This window comes from Rhinoderma darwinii, chromosome 1, assembly GCF_050947455.1.
Source record: "Rhinoderma darwinii isolate aRhiDar2 chromosome 1, aRhiDar2.hap1, whole genome shotgun sequence".
Taxonomy (NCBI): Eukaryota; Metazoa; Chordata; class Amphibia; order Anura; family Rhinodermatidae; genus Rhinoderma; species Rhinoderma darwinii.
The window spans coordinates 106,157,299-106,171,299 of NC_134687.1; the positions used below are offsets into that span (position 1 = coordinate 106,157,299).

At 40.2% G+C, this 14,001-nt stretch overlaps 1 protein-coding gene across 2 annotated transcripts in view; it reads left to right on the forward strand.

The window, feature by feature from the left end:
- Nucleotides 1-14,001, forward strand: part of AADAT (aminoadipate aminotransferase) — a 110,391-nt gene that overhangs the window by 49,888 nt on the left and 46,502 nt on the right. The gene's annotated exons all lie outside the window — the stretch shown is intronic.

Genomic DNA, 14,001 nt, shown 5'->3' on the forward strand with positions numbered 1-14,001 from the left:
TGCTGCAGAATCAACTGTAGCCTCTGGTGCCGATGTGTCCTCGCTCGTCCGACATGATGCAGGACCTGGGGCAGGAAGTGAGTGATGTCACAGCGTGATCTCTCGAGAACACGCTGTGTGTCTGCACTGCCAGAAGCTGGGCGTTGTGAAGACCAGTGGCTGATACTTCTATACACAACGCCCAGCTAGTAAAAGAAGTAAAAACGCCCAGATGTAACGAACACAATACACGCCCAGTTGTACTTTAGAAAGCCTCATTTACATAAATATAAAAATGGTCATAACTTGGCCAAAAATGCTCGTTTAAAAAAAAAAAAAAACGTTACTCTTATCTCCATTGCAGCGCCGATCTGCTGCAATAGGAGATAGGGGTTGCAAAATCTGGTGACAGAGCCTCTTTAAGTGCGGCGACGGATTGCCGTCGCCGCATTTAAGTGGTTTGAAGCACATCGGCAGCCCCCATGAAGTGATCGTGGGGGCTACCGATGCTTGTCGTGGCAATCGGAGGTCAGACAATGACCTCCGGGTTGCCATGTACGGAAGCCTCGCAGGAGCAGCCTCCGGCCGGTCCTCCTCGGCTTCATGTCAGAGTGACAGTTACGTCACAATGACAGTTGGAGTACATTACACTACGTGTGTAGTGTAATGTATTCCAGCAGCGATCAAAGCTGCAAGTCTAAGTGTCCCCTAGTGGGACAAGTGAAAAAAGTAAAGAAAAAGTAATAAAAATGTTTTTAAAAAAGTGTAAAAATAAAAGTTCTAAGTGATATAAATGCTTTTTTTTCTCCTATAAAAAGACTTTTATTATAGAAAAAAAATGAACACGTTAAAAAAGTACACATATTTTGTATCACCGAGTTCGTAACGACCCCAACTATAAAACTGTAATGTTATTTTTCCCGCACGATGAACACCCCAAAAAAAATCAATAAAAAACTACGACAGAATCACATTTTTTTTGGTCACCACCGCTCCCTAAATAAAGAATAAAAAGTGATCAAAAAGTCGCATGTACCCAAAAATAGTACCAATAAAAACTTCTATCCGTCCCGCAAAAAACAAGCCCTTACACAGCTTTTTTGACTAAAAAATAAAAAAATTATGTCTCTCAGAATGGTGGTGACACAGAAATTTTTATTTTTTTATAAATAAGTCATTTTATTGAGCAAACGCTAAAAAAAAGGACCAAACCTATATACATATGGTATCGCCGTAATCGTACCAACCCGCAGAATAAAGTAAAAATGTCATTTATAGCGTACGGTGAGCGCCGCAAAAAGAAAACCTAAAAAACGGTGTCAGAATTCCTGTTTTTTGCTCAGGATTGCAAAAAAATTTAATAAAAAGTGATCAAAAAAAATCACATGTACCCCAAAATGGTACCAATGAAAACTACAGATTGTCCCGCAATAAATAAGCCCTCACAGGGCTCCGGTGGTGAAAAAATAAAAAAGTTCTGGCTTTCAGAATATGGCGATGCAAAATGTGCAGAGTGTCCAAAAGTGGATAAGATCGGGCGCCATGTATCATTGTGACACCGGGCACATATTTATGAAATATTATTTATTTACCCCATTATTATACCCTCTTATTATGCCCTGATGTACTCTGCACAGATTACACATACCCCCAAATTATAAACTGAAATACCAGCAAAACCCCAAACAAAACTACTGCCAAGCAAAATCTGCGCTCCAAAAGCAAAATGGCGTCCCTCCCTTCTGAGGTCTGCAGCGTGCCCAAACAGCAGTTTGCGCCCACACATATGGCGTCGCCATACCCGAGAGAACCCGCTGAACGTTTTATGAGGTATTTGTCTTCTGTGGCACAAACTGGGCACAACGTATTATGCACTAAAATGGCGTATCAGTGGAAAATTGCAATTTTTACTTTGAACCATCCGCTGTGCATTAACCCCTTTGCGCACTATGACTTAATTGCCCGTCATGGTGCGGCGGTTGAAGTATGGAGCCGGCTCACGTGCTGAGCCCGCTCCATACGCTGCGGGTGTCGGCTGTGTATTACAGCAGGCCCCCTCGGTACTAACGGACTGGTACAGCGATCGCTCTGTTTCAGAATTCTGTAAGAATAACAATATACTGCAATACATTAGTATTGCAGTGTATTGTACCAATGATCGCTGGCTCAAGTCCCCTAAGGGGATTGATTTAATAAAATGTGCAGAAGAATTATAGTTATTAGTAGTGAGAATTTTTATTTTTTTTAAACCCCTTAAGGACGCAGCCTAGTTTTGGCCTTAAGGCTCAGAGCCCATTTTTCAAATCTGACATATTTCACTTTATGTGGTAATAACGTCGGAATGCTTAAACCTACCCAAGCGATTCTGAGATTGTTTTCTCGTGACAAATTGGGCTTCATGTTCATGGTAACATTTGGTCGATATATTCAGTGTTTATTGGTGAAAAATTGCAAAATGTAGAGAAAATTTTGAAAAAATAGCATTTTTCAGAATTTAAATGCATCTGCTTGTAAAACAGACGGTTATACCACCCAAAATAGTTACTAGTTCACATTTCCCATATGTCTACTTTGGATTGGCATCGTTTTTTGAACATTTCTTTTATTTTTCTTGGACGTTACAAGGCTTAGAACATACACAGCAATTTCTCATATTTTTAAGAAAATTTCAAAAGCCTTTTTTTTAAGGTACCTCTTGAGTTCTGAAGTGGCTTTGAGGGGCCTATGTATTAGAAACCCTGATAAAACACCCCATTTTAAAAACTAGACCCCTCAAAGTATTCAAAACAGCATTTAGAAAGTTTTTTAACCCTTCAGGCATTTCACAGGAATTAAAGCAAAGTGGAGGTGAAATTTGCAAATTTAATTTTTCTTGCTGAATTTCAATTTTATTCATTTTTTTTTCTGTAACACAGAAGGTTTTACCAGAGAAACACTACTAAATATGTATTGTCCAGATTCTGCCGTTTTTAGAAATGTCCCACATGGGGCTCTACTGCGCTCGTGGAAAAAAGCACAAGCCCTAGAAGCAAAGAAGCACCTAGTGCATTTTGAGTCCTCTTTTTTTTATTAGAATATATTTTAGGCAGCATGCCAGGTTTGAAGAGGTGTTGAGGTGCCAAAACAGTAGGAATCCCCCAATAGTGACCCCATTTTGGAAACGACACCCCTCAAGGAATTCATTTATGGTTGTTGTTACCATTTTGACCGCACAGTTTTTTCACAGCATGTATTTGAATTGGGCTGTGAAATGAAAAAAATGTCATTTTTTTCCAATAAAATGTCATTTGTGATCAAAATTTCTTATTTTCACAGGGAACAAAATACCCCATTTTGTTGCCCAATTTGTCCTTAGTGCGGCAATACCCCATTTGTGATGATAAACTGCCGTTTGGGCCCATGGGAGGGCTCAGAAGAAAAGGAGCGCTATGTGTTTGTTGGAGTACAGATTTTGCTGGATTGGTTTTCGGGTGCCATGTCGCATTTGCAGAGCCTCAGAGGTATCAAAGCAATGGAAACCCGCCAGAAGTGACCCCATTTTGGAAACAACACCCCTCAAGGAATTCATTTATGGCTGTTGTGACCATTTTGACCCCATAGTTTTTTCACAGAACTTATTTGAATTGGGCTGGGAATGAAAACAAAATTATTTTTTTCAAATAATATGTCGTTTTGGCTGAAAATTTCTTATTTTCACAAGAAACAAAATACCCCATTCTGTTGCGCAATTTGTTCTGAGTGCCGCAATACCCCATTTGTGGTGATAAACTGCCGTTTGGGCCCATGGGAGGGCTCAGAAGGAAAGGACCACCATTTGGCCTACTGGGGATTTTCTAGTGCGAAGTCATGTATGCAGAAGCACCTGAGGTACCAGTACAGTTGAAACCCGCAAGAAGTGACCCCGTTTTAAAAACTACACCCTTAAGGCATTCATCTAGAGGTGTAGTGAGCATTTTGAGCGGAGACATACACCCCATAAACTGTAATGTGGGTTCTCCCGGGTACGGCAATACCCTACATGTGGCTGTTATCAGCTGCCTGGGCACACAGCAGGGCCCAGAGGGGAAAGACAAGGGGGGATAAGCTGTGCGGAGTGCATCAGGGTAAGTAAAATTGGGGTAAATTATAAACCAAGGGATGTATGATACATTTTAAAACACTCTTTCATACAGAGCTCTGGTTATTCGGGACACGTGTCACATTGATATATTGTGTCATCCCTTATAGCAGACTTTGCACCTCTTTTGACTTTTTCCCTTCTTCCCAGTTTGGGGAACTTCTCCTGGAAAGTGTTGCCGCCCTGGTACGATGCGTGTGGTCCCGCTTCCAGAAGTACTGGGTGCCCCCCCTTCTTGGTCCCTAAAGATTAGGTTCTTGATAATCACCTCTTGAAATTCCAGGAAAGTTCCCCTCTGGCCTGCACATCGACGTAGCACGTACGCATTGTACAAAGCCATCTGTATGATGTGCCCGGCCAGCTTCTTATACCACACCGCATGGCGCTGTAGGGCTTCAGGATTTGATCTGACAAGTCCATCCCTCCCATGTACCTAGTCCAGGATGCAGTCTGGTTTGGGGGTGGCCTTTCCTTCATATATCCTAAACCTGTAGGTATACCCTGATGCACTCTCGCACAGCTTAGACATCTTCACGCCATACCTTGCCCTCTTACCCGACAGGTACTCGCGGAATTGAACCCTCCCTTTAAAATGTACCAGGGACTCATCAATAGAAATACACTTCTTTGGGGTGAATGCTTGGGAAAACCGGGCACTGAAACGGTCTAATAGGGGTCTCCGTTTATACAAACGGTCAAAACTGGGGTCATCTCGGGGTGGGCACGACTCATTATCAGTATAATGTAAGAAGCGAAGTATTGCCTCATTTATTTATTTTTTTAGGTTACAGTTCAGTTCTGAAGTTGCTTTGAGGGGCCCATATATTAGAAACCCCTATCAAACACCCCATTTTAGAAACTAGACCCCTCAAAGTATTCACAACAGCATGTAGAAAGTTTATGAACCCTTTAGGTGTTTCACAGAAATTTAGAGCAAAGTAGAGGTGAAGTTTAAATTTATTTTTTTTGTCAGAAAATCCTCTTTATTCCATTTTTTTTTTACAACACAATTGGATTTATCAGAGAAACGCAACTTAATACGTATTGCCCAGATTCTGCAGTTTTGAGAAATATCCCACATGTGGCCCTCGGGCGGTAATGAACTGAAGCACCGGCCTCCGAAGCAAAGGCGCACCTAGTGGATTTTGAGGCCTCTTTTTTATTAGGCACCATGTCCGGTTTGAAGAGGTCTTGTGGTGCCAAAACATTGGAAACCCCCCAAAAGTGACCCCAATTTGGAAACTAGACCCCTTGAGGAATCCATTGTAGTTTTCTTGGGGTGCATGCGGCTTTTTGATCAGTTTTTATTCTATTTTTAGGTGGCGTGGTGACTAAAAAACAGCAATTCTACTATTGTTTTTTTATTCTATTTTTTTTTACAGCATTCACCGTGACATATTCACTTTATTCTGCGGGGCGATACGATTACGGCGATACCAGATGTTTATAGGTTTTTTTTTATGTCTTATGGCGTTTGCACAATAAAATACGTTTGGTAAAAAATCATTCACTTTTTGTGTTACCTTATTCTAAGAGCCAGAACTTTTTTATTTTTCAATCAATAAAGCCGTGCGAGGACTTATTTTTTGCGTAACGAACTGTAGTTTCGATCAGTACCATTTTTCGGTACATCTCTTTTTATTCCATTTTTTGGGAGGTGAAGTGACCAAACAATTGTGATTGTGGTACGGTTTATTATTATTTTCTTTTATGGCGTTCACCATGCGGGATAAATAAGGAAATAATTTTGTAGTTCAGGCCGTTACGGACGCGGCGATACCAATTATGTATAGTTTATTTGTTTGTTTATATATTTTTATTAATAATAAATGACTGATAAGGTAAAAAGGTGGATTTTTACTTTTAATACTTTTAAAACTTTTATTTTCTTATTTTTACACATCTTTTTTTTTACTGTATTACTTTGTCCCACTAGGGGACTTGAGGACATGCGTAGTGCAGTGTATTAGAACTGTCAGCTACTCACTGACAGCAAGCATAGTGGGTCCTGACGTTGTCAGGACCCACTAGGCTTCCGTCTATGGCATAGCCGGACGCCATTGTTTGGTGTCCGGTTGCCATAGTCACCATCGCTGGCCGCTATCGTGTAGCAGGCCGGCGATGGCAGCTTAACCCCTAAAAAGCAGCGATCTCTATAGAACGCGGCTTTTAAGGGGTTAATCAGCGGGGACACAGCGATCGGTCCCCGCTGTAGGAGCTGTGACAGCTGCTGAACAAGACAGCAGCTGTCACAGCTCCTGTATGTGTCGGGAGGACGGCCGAAACGGCCGTTACTCCCGAGACGTATTATTAGGTCATGGAGCGCGAACACCATAGTTACCATGACCTAATAGTACGTCCAGGAGCGGGAAGGGGTTAAAGTTAAAAAAAAACAAAAAAACACCTTTTCGCATTTTTCTTCTAACGTAATGTAAAAAAAATGAACAAAATTGGTATCACTACGTCCGTAAAAGTCAGAACTATTACAATATACCATTATTTAATTTGCACAGTGCACACCTTAAGAAAATGTAATAATTGAAACCGCCAAAATCGCAGTTTTTTTTTTTTTTGTCACCTTCGCTCTAAAAATAAAATGTAATACAACTTTTGAATCACTTTTTATGTACCAAAAAATGGTACCAATAAAAACTGCAGCTCCTCCTGCAAGAAATAAGCCCTCACAACACTCTATTGATGGAAAAATAAAAAAGTTATGGCTCTTAGAAAGCGGGGAGTGAAAATCTAAAATATGAAAGCAAAAAATGGATCAGTCCTGAAAGGGTTAAATAATTTCTAATGAAAAAACATATGACCACATGTGGGGTATTTCTGTACTCGGGAGAAATTGCTTTATAAAAAAATGGTTGTTTTTTTCCTCCTTTATCCCTTGTGAAAATGAGAAAATGCAACATTTTAGTGGAAAAAATGTTGATATTAATTTTCGCGCCCTAATTCTAATAAACTCTGCAAAAGACCCGTGGGGTGTAAATGCTCACTATACCCCTAGAAAAATTCCTTGAAGGTTTTTCCAAAAAGGGGTCACTTTTGATGCGTTTCCACTGTTTTGGTCCCTCCAGTGCATTGCAAATTCGACATGGCACAGAAAACCATTCCAGCAAAATCATTAATCCAAATGGCGCTCCTTCCCTTCTGAGCCCTGCTGTGGGTCCAAACAGCAGTTTATTACCACATATGGGGTATTGTCGTAATCGGGAGACATTGCTTTACAAATGTTTGGGTGCATTTTCTTCGTTATTCCTTGCAAATAATAAAAATTTCTATGTTTCAGAAAAAAAGTACATTTTAATTTTTACAGACTAATTCCAATATATTTAGCGAAAAACCTGTGTGGTCAAAATGCTAACTATACCCCTAGATAAATACCTTAAGGGGTCTAGTTTTCGAAATGGGGTCATTTATGGGGAGTTTCTATCGTTCTGGCAGCTCAAAGCTTCTCCAAATGTACAGTGGGGCCTAAAACATTTTCAAGCAAAATATGAGTCCTGAAAGCCTCCGGGTGCTCCCTTCCTTTGGGGCCCTGCCGTATGTCCAAACAACGCATTAGGGCCACTATGTGGGTATTTTTGAAAACAGGAGAAAGAGGGTGATAGATTTTGTGGTGTGTTTCTTCATTCTCATGTTCGCTTTACAAAGAAATCGGTCTTCAAACTGATACTTTTATGAAAAAAGTTAAATAATAGTTTTTTTTCACCTGTTATGCATTAAATTTAGCAAAAAAACTGTGGGGTCAAAATACTTACTATACCCCTAAATAAATACCTTATGGGGTCTAGTTTTCTAAATGGGGTCGTTTATGGGGAGTTTCTATCGTTCTGGTAGCTCAAAGCCTCTCCAAATGTACAGTGGGGCCTAAAACATTTTCAAGCAAAATATGAGTCCTGAAAGCCTCCGGGTGCTCCCTTCCTTTTGGGTCCTGCCGTGTGTCCAGGCAGCGCATTAGGGTCACAATGTGGGTATTTTTGAAAACAGGAGAAACAGGGTGATAGATTTTGTGGTGTTTCTTCATTCTCATGGTCGCTTTACAAAGAAATTGGTGAATTTTTTATTTTTTTTTCACCTGCTATGTATTAAATTTAGCAAAAAACTGTGGGGTCAAAATACTTACTATACCCCTAGGTAAATACCTTAAGGGGTCTAGTTTTCTAAATGGGGTCATTTGTGAGGGTTTCCATCACTCTGAGACCTATGAGCCTCTGAAAACCTGGCTTGGTGCAGGAAAACAAAATGTACTTCAAAATGTATAAAATTATTATTCAATTTGTAAGTCCTCTAAATTGCTGAAAATTTATTTTATTTTTTCAAAAGTGCTGCCAAAATAGAGTAAAGAGATAGAAATATATATTTAATTGAAAAAATTGTACAGTATGTGTGTACATATGTGACATATTGCAGTTAAAAATAGGGAAAAATTGTAATTTTTACAAAATTTCTTCCATTTTTTTATTAATTTCCGCAAATTGTATCAGTCTACTTTTACCACTAAAATAAAGTACAACATGTGACGAAAAAACAATGTCAGAATTACTTGGATATTCAAAACTTTCACAGAGTTATTCTCTGATAAAGTCAGACATACCAGATTTGACAAATCTGGCTTGGTCATTAAGGTACAAACATGCCCGGTCATTAACCCCTTCCCGCTCCTGGACGTACTATTAGGTCATGGTAACTATAGCGTTCGTGCTCCATGACCTAATAGTACGTCTCGGGAGTAACGGCCGTTTCGGCCGTCCTCCCGACACATACAGGAGCTGTGACAGCTGCTGTCTCGTACAGCAGCTGTCACAGCTCCTACAGCGGGGACCGATCGCTGTGTCCCCGCTGATTAACCCCTTAAAAGCCGCGTTCTATAGAGAGAGCTGCTTTTTAGGGGTTAAGCTGCCATCGCCGGCCTGCTACACGATAGCGGCCGGCGATGGTGACTATGACAACCGGACACCAAACAATAGCGTCCGGCTATGCCATAGACGGAAGCCTAGTGGGTCCTGACAACGTGCTTGCTGTCAGTGAGTAGCTGACAGTTCTAATACACTGCACTACGTATGTAGTGCAGTGTATTAGAATAGCGATCAGGGCCTCCTGCCCTCAAGTCCCCTAGTGGGACAAAGTAATACAGTAAAAAAAAAGTTAAAAAAAGATGTGTAAAAATAAGAAAATAAAAGTTTTAAAAGTATTGAAAGTAAAAAAAAACCTTTTTACCTCATCAGTCATTTATTATTAATAAAAATATATAAACAAACAAATAAACTATACATAATTGGTATCGCCGCGTCCGTAACGGCCTGAACTACAAAATTATTTCCTTATTTATCCCGCATGGTGAACGCCGTAAAAGAAAATAATAATAAACCGTACCACAATCACAATTGTTTGGTCACTTCACATCCCAAAAAATGGAATAAAAAGAGATCAAAAAGTCGCATGTACCTAAAAATGGTACTGATCGAAACTACAGTTCGTTACGCAAAAAATAAGTGCTCGCACGGCTTTATTGATTGAAAAATAAAAACGTTATGGCTCTTAGAATAAGGCAACACAAAAAGTGAATGATTTTTTACCAAACGTATTTTATTGTGCAAACGCCATAAGACATAAAAAAAAACTATAAACATCTGGTATCGCCGTAATCGTATCGCCCCGCAGAATAAAGTGAATATGTCATTTATAGCGCACGGTGCACGCTATAAAAAAAATAGAATAAAAAAACAATAGTAGAATTGCTGTTTTTTAGTCACCACGCCACCTAAAAATAGAATAAAAACTGATCAAAAAGTCGCATGCACCCCAAGAAAACTACAATGGATTCCTCAAGGGGTCTAGTTTCCAAATTAGGGTCACTTTTGGGGGGTTTCCAATGTTTTGGCACCACAAGACATCTTCAAACCGGACATGGTGCCTAATTAAAAAAGAGGCCTCAAAATCCACTAGGTGCTCCTTTGTTTCGGAGGCCGGTGCTTCAGTCCATTACCGCACTAGGGCCACATGTGGGATATTTCTCTAAACTGCAGAATCTGGGCAATAAGTATTAAGTTGCGTTTCTCTGATTATTCCATTTTTTTTACAACACAATTGGATTTAAGAGGATTTTCTGACAAAAAAAAAATGTAAACTTCACCTCTACTTTGCTCTAAATTTCTGTGAAACACCTAAAGGGTTCATAAACTTTCTACATGCTGTTGTGAATACTTTGAGGGGTCTAGTTTCTAAAATGGGGTGTTTGATAGGGGTTTCTAAAATATGGGCCCCTCAAAGCAACTTCAGAACTGAACTGGAACCTAAAAAAAAAAAAAAATGAGGCAATACTTTGCTTCTTACATTATACTGATAATGAGCCGTGCCCACCCCGAGATGACCCCAGTTTTGACCGTTTGTATAAACGGAGACCCCTATTAGACCGTTTCAGTGCCCGGTTTTACCAAACCTTCACCCCCAAGAAGTGTATTTCTATTGATGAGTCCCTGGTACATTTTAAAGGGATGGTTCAATTCCGCGAGTACCTGCCGGGTAAGAGGGCAAGGTATGACGTGAAGATGTCTAAGCTGTGCGAGAGTGCATCAGGGTATACCTACAGGTTTAGGATATATGAAGGAAAGGCCACCCCAAACCAGACTGCATCCTGGACTACAATAGGTACATGGGAGGGATGGACTTGTCAGATCAAATCCTGAAGCCCTACAGCGCCATGCGGTGTGGTATAAGAAGCTGGCCGGGCACATCATACAGATGGCTTTGTACAATGCGTACGTGCTACGTCGATGTGCAGGCCAGAGGGGAACTTTCCTGGAATTTCAAGAGGTGATTATCAAGAACCTAATCTTTAGGGACCAAGAAGGGGGGGCACCCAGTACTTCTGGAAGCGGGACCACACGCATCGTACCAGGGCGGCAACACTTTCCAGGAGAAGTTCCCCAAACTGGCAAGAAGGGAAAAAGTCAAAAGAGGTGCAAAGTCTGCTATAAGGGATGACACAATATATCAATGTGACACGTGTCCCGAATAACCAGAGCTCTGTATGAAAGAGTGTTTTAAAATGTATCATACATCCCTTGGTTTATAATTTACCCCAATTTTACTTACCCTGATGCACTCCGCACAGCTTATCCCCCCTCGTCTTTCCCCTCTGAGCCCTGCTGTGTGCCCAGGCAGCTGATAACAGCCACATGTAGGGTATTGCCGTACCCGGGAGAACCCACATTACAGTTTATGGGGTGTAGGTCTCCGGTCAAAATGCTCACTACACCTCTAGATGAATGCCTTAAGGGTGTAGTTTTTAAAACGGGGTCACTTCTTGCGGGTTTCAACTGTACTGGTACCTCATGGGCTTCTGCATACATGACTTCGCACTAGAAAATCCCAAGTAGGCCAAATGGTGGTCCTTTCCTTCTGAGCCCTCCCATGGCCCCAAACGGCAGTTTATCACCACAAATGGGGTATTGCGGCACTCAGAACAAATTGCGCAACAGAATGGGGTATTTTGTTTCTTGTGAAAATAAGACCTTTTCAGCCAAAACTACATATTATTTGAAAAAAATAATTTTGTTTTCATTCCCAGCCCAATTCAAATAAGTTCTGTGAAAAAACTATGGGGTCAAAATGGTCACAACAGCCATAAATGAATTCCTTGAGGGCGTGACATGGCACCCGAAAACCAGCTAAATCTGCACTCCAAAGAACACACAGCGCTCCTTCCCTTCTGAGGCCTCCCATGAGCCCAAACGGCAGTTTATCACCACAAATGGGGTATTGCTGCACTCAGGAGAAATTGGGCAACAAAATGGAGTATTTTGTTCCTTGTGAAAATAAGAAATTTTGATCACAAATGACATCTTATCGGAAAAAATGACATTTTTTTTAATGTCACAGCCCAATTGAAATAGGTGCTGTGAAAAAACTGTGCGGTCAAACTGCTAGCAACAACCATAAATGAATTCCTTGAGGGGTGTAGTTTCCAAAATGGGGTCACTTCTGGCGGGTTTCCATTGCTTTGATACCTCTGAGGCTCTGCAAATGCGACATGGCACCCGAAAACCAATCCAGCAAAATCTGTACTCCAACAAACACATAGCGCTCCTTTTCTTCTGAGCCCTCCCATGAGCCCAAACGGCAGTTTATCAGCACAAATGGGGTATTGCCGCACTAAGGACAAATTGGGCAACAAAATTTGGTATTTTGTTCCCTGTGAAAATAAGAAATTTTGATCACAAATGACATTTTATTGGAAAAAATGTCATTTTTTTCATTTCACAGCCCAATTCAAATACGTGCTGTGAAAAAACTGTGCGGTCAAAATGGTAACGACAACCATAAATGAATTCCTTGAGGGGTGTAGTTTCCAAAATGGGGTCACTATTGGGGGATTCCTACGGTTTTGGCACCTCAACACCTCTTCAAACCTGGCATGCTGCCTAAAATATATTCTAATAAAAAAGAGGACTCAAAATGCACTAGGTGCTTCTTTGCTTCTAGGGCTTGTGTTTTATTCCACGAGCGCAGTAGAGCCACATGTGGGACATTTCTAAAAACGGCAGAATCTGGACAATACATATTTAGTAGTGTTTCTCTGGTAAAACCTTCTTTGTTACAGAAAAAAAAATGAATAAAATTGAAATTCAGCAAGAAACATGAAATTTGCAAATTTCACCTCCACTTTGCTTTAATTCCTGTGAAATGCCTGAAGGGTTAAAAAACTTTCTAAATGCTGTTTTGAATACTTTGAGGGGTCTAGTTTTTAAAATGGGGTGTTTTATCAGGGTTTCTAATACATAGGCCCCTCAAAGCCACTTCAGAACTCAAGAGGTACCTTAAAAAAAAGGCTTTTGAAATTTTCTTAAAAATATGAGAAATTGCTGTGTATGTTCTAAGCCTTGTAACGTCCAAGAAAAATAAAATAATGTTCAAAAAACGATGCCAATCCAAAGTAGACATATGGGAAATGTGAACTAGTAACTATTTTGGGTGGTATAACCGTCTGTTTTACAAGCAGATGCATTTAAATTCAGAAAAATGCTATTTTTTAAAAATTGTCTCTAGATTTTGCAATTTTTCACCAATAAACTCTGAATATATCGACCAAATTTTACCACAAACATGAAGCCCAATGTGTCACGAGAAAACAATCTCAGAATCGCTTGGGTAGGTTTAAGCATTCTGACGTTATTACCACATAAAGTGAAATATGTCAGATTTGAAAAATGGGCTCTGAGCCTTGAGGCCAAAACTAGGCTGCGTCCTTAAGGGGTTAAACAAGACATTTTATTTATGGTAATGTTTTATTGTCCAATTACTTTTGCACCCCTGAAATGAGGAGGCTGTGTAGAAAAATTATTTCACATTTTCCATTGACATGTCTGTAAATAATATTTGTAGAAACAATACATTATGATGTCAGAATTTTACGCTTATACATAGATGAGTGCGCTACAGTGGTGCTGCTCATCTCCTCCTGCAGAGGTGATCCGTCATAGATCGTTTTTGCAGAAATTTCATTCATCTATGCTAACCACTGATTGACATGTAGTGCTCTCTTTTTAAAGATGCTCTTCAGCAGCTGCAGTGTGTATTATACAGTTCTGTGTCCCAGTTGATAGAGGACATCATGATCCACAACTAGATTCTGCAGACCTTCTTTTTGAAAGGATAATGGTGTTTCATTTCAAACAATAGTAAACTGGAAGCTTTCCCTTACTCTACACAAAGAGGATCTGCAGCAGCTGACGTTTCAGTTATAAGGAATAATATCCTCCCTACAATAAAGAAATACAAATATTAGAATTACCTGTTACATTTACACTTGGCCTGTGGCCTTATGCTTTTATATGATGACAGGGCTCCTCAGTGACTTGTAATCTTATAATTTACGCATAATCCCATGCATAATTTAG